The sequence below is a fragment of the Scyliorhinus torazame genome, unplaced genomic scaffold, assembly GCF_047496885.1.
Source record: "Scyliorhinus torazame isolate Kashiwa2021f unplaced genomic scaffold, sScyTor2.1 scaffold_249, whole genome shotgun sequence".
Lineage (NCBI taxonomy): Eukaryota > Metazoa > Chordata > Chondrichthyes > Carcharhiniformes > Scyliorhinidae > Scyliorhinus > Scyliorhinus torazame.
The window spans coordinates 63,778-67,046 of NW_027307976.1; the positions used below are offsets into that span (position 1 = coordinate 63,778).

The following is a 3,269-nucleotide window of genomic DNA, read 5'->3' on the forward strand; positions in this document are numbered from 1 at the left end:
TGTCCAGAGCATGCTGTTGGATTCCGGCATCCTCGTCACAGTTCACCCTCCCACCCAACTTGGTATCATCTGCAAGCTTTGAAAAATGTTCATTTACATATTCCAGCAGCCGCTTTGCCGATACTTATTTGAATCTGAACGTTGGTGGAGGCAAATGGAGCCGCGGTGCAGCCTTGTGGGAAACTCCGACGGTGCTCTCTGTTATACACTGGCCGCCAAAAAACACTCTGGAACAATTCGGGAGAGTGGGAATCGAATCAATATCATTCGTCATCTGAAGATGAATAAATACAGATCTCCTTGTTGCACGAGAATGGTGTTGTGCATCCAGTGCACTGAAAATTAAACTTGTTAAACCTGAAGCGACATTTGCCCCTGTAACTTAGGTTTGAAGTGAATACAGAATGCAAACCTGAAGCACGGGTCTGGATGGAAACCTTGTCAGGTGGAGTATTGTATATTTCTGCATATATTGGTTGGTAGAAACCAGATGGTGAGTCCCAGCCGCCCGTGAGAGGACCTGTTGGAGGAACGATTAGCATATTGTTACATTCATAGTTAGACATATAATTCCAGATTGACTCATTTCAAATCTCCCTCTTTGTCGAGGCTGTATTTGTACCAGGGAACACAGAGCATTACTTTGTGTCTCTGGATGATTGGCCCAGTAATATTTCCACTGACTCGATTTCAAGGAACAGTAACGAAGGGATTTCCGGGCCACTATTGTTCTGTCCATCAGATATGAATCAAAATAACTTGGTGCGAGTTAAGATACAGGGAGCAGTTTTGTTTCTCAGCCCCAATCATAGTGGTCCACAAGACAAAGGTTCATCAGATTCTATAGCCAACATTCTGTATGGAAAATGTCGCCAGCCTGTCGCCAGCCGGTCACTAATCCATACCAAGCTTGACGGAGCAGGACTTTCCCCCACTTTACCTGTCTGTTAGTGTGGCCTTGGAAAGAACTTTCAAGGTGTTTTGATATTCCTTGGTATATGAAGTCTTTGGACCTGAAGCAGAGCTTCTGACTCGGCTGTGGGCCCAGTACTCACTGCACCACCAGCAGCGATACACTCATATCAGAGTGTTTGTTGTGCTGGGATGCAGAATGTAAAAGATAGAAAATGTTCCATCACTTCTGAAAATGGCGGATGATTCCGTTCAGAGAAGTTGACAGTGGACATCGGCACAGACTGTGCAGGCTTACAACGAACACTGAATGGAACAATATATATAAGCAGCTAAAGAAAATACTGAGCTCAGAGTTTAAAGTGTTTTCATTCAATGTGTTGATCGATTGTTACAAAAATGAAACTAATTTCGTGTCTCCTGGACGGCTGATGAAAATTCCCTATTTTAAGTGCAATGTTTTGAATCTATTCAAAGATGTGCAGGTTAGTCGGATTGACCATTCTAAATTTCCCCTTAGTGCCTATGGTTAGGTGCGGTTACGGGAATAGAGGGTCGGATCAGGCCGACGTCGGGTGCTCTTTCGAAGGGTTGGTGCCGATTAGATGGGGCGACTGGTCTCCCTCTGTACTGTACAGTTTTTATGATTCTATGATGTTACTGTTTCTCGAATACCTTGAACGAAATGACTGACCAATAGCATGTTATTTTCTGTCTTACAACCGACTGGGTACAGTTTGGGGAAAGAGACATTGAAGAGAAGATAAAGCAACATTCAAAATTCAGTGTGAGGTGCACAATCCGATTCGAGCCGCACCTTTTATTGACATCTTCCTCTGCATTACTGTCACCAGGGCGAATAACTCACAGATCAATAGGACTCCGAGTGATATGCAGATAACAAGAGGAATGGAAGTGCTTTCATCTTCAGGAGCTGTATTAAAGATTCAGGAAAGTTTTCACAGATATAGCTTTCACCGTGTAATTTTCAATGTTTACATGATTATCATTTTGAGCAATCCTCACAACAAGGCAATTCCAATGTCCAATTATTCCCCGAATATAAAAATAATAATAATATTGAATGATTTCTATCAACGAGATGTACCTCCAGATGTGGATGGAGAAGAAGTTGGAGAGAAAAGCGGATCTGTGGAACATGTTGAAAAAAATAAACAATTATTTGGGTTTGATGTTCGAAATTCAGCTGTTATTCTTAATTTATAAACGTGCTTCATATTCAGCACCAAGAACCAAACACCACTGTCCAGCTCAAGCTCCCACCACTCTGTGCGATGCTTACCGGAACAAACCACACTGGCGTCTTCCTTGTGATCACAGTCAGCTTGAGGCCACAATGATAAAGGACAATCAGAGAGAAAGGATTCATTTCCAGTGCACTTCTCAGAGCCTCGTTAGCGCAGTAGGCAGCGCGTCAGTCTCATAATCTGAAGGTCGTGAGTTCGAGCCTCACACGGGTCACTTGTTTTATGACTGAAACATGGCTAAGGGAGGGGCAGGACTGGCAGCTCAATGTTCCGGGGTACAGATGCTACAGAAAGGATAGAACAGGAGGTAAGAGAGGAGGGGGAATGGCGTTTTTGATTAGGGAGAACATCACGGCAGTACTTAGAGGGGATATATCCGAGGGTTCGCCCACTGAGTCTATATGGGTGGAACTGAAAAATAAGAAGGGAGAGATCACCTTGGTAGGACTGTACTACAGGCCCCCAAATAGTCAGCGGGAAATTGAAGAGCAAATATGTAAGGAGATTACAGATAGCTGCAAGAATAATAGGGTGGTAGTAGTAGGGGACTTTAACTTTCCCAACATTGACTGGGACAGCCATAGCATTAGGGGCTTGGATGGAGGGAAATTTGTTGAGTGTATTCAGGAGGAATTTCTCATTCAGAATGTGGATGGACCGACTAGAGAGGGGGCAAAACTTGACCTCGTCTTGGGAAATAAGGAAGGGTAAGTGACAGAAGTGCTAGTGAGAGATCACTTTGGGACAAGTGACCATAACTCCATTAGTTTTAAGATAGCTATGGAGAATGATAGGTCTGGCTCAAGAGTTAAAATTCTTAATTGGGGCAAGGCCAATTTTGATGGTATCAGACAGGAACTTGCAGAGGTAGATTGGGGGAGACTGTTGGCAGGCAAAGGGACGGCTGGTAAATGGGAGGCTTTTAAAAATGTGTTAACCAGGGTGCAGGGTAAGCACATTCCCTTTAGAGTGAAGGGTAAGGCTGGTAGAAGTAGGGAACCCTGGATGACTCGAGATATTGAGACTCTGGTCAAAAAGATGAAGGAGGCATATGACGTACATAAGCAACTGGGATCAAGTGGATCCCTT

General features: G+C 43.9%; 1 non-coding gene across 1 annotated transcript; it reads left to right on the forward strand.

The window, feature by feature from the left end:
* Positions 1–2,321: 2,321 nt before the first annotated feature.
* On the forward strand, positions 2,322–2,394 carry trnam-cau (transfer RNA methionine (anticodon CAU)). Its single transcript has one exon. It is a non-coding gene; the product is annotated as a tRNA-Met (tRNA).
* Positions 2,395–3,269: the final 875 nt, after the last annotated feature.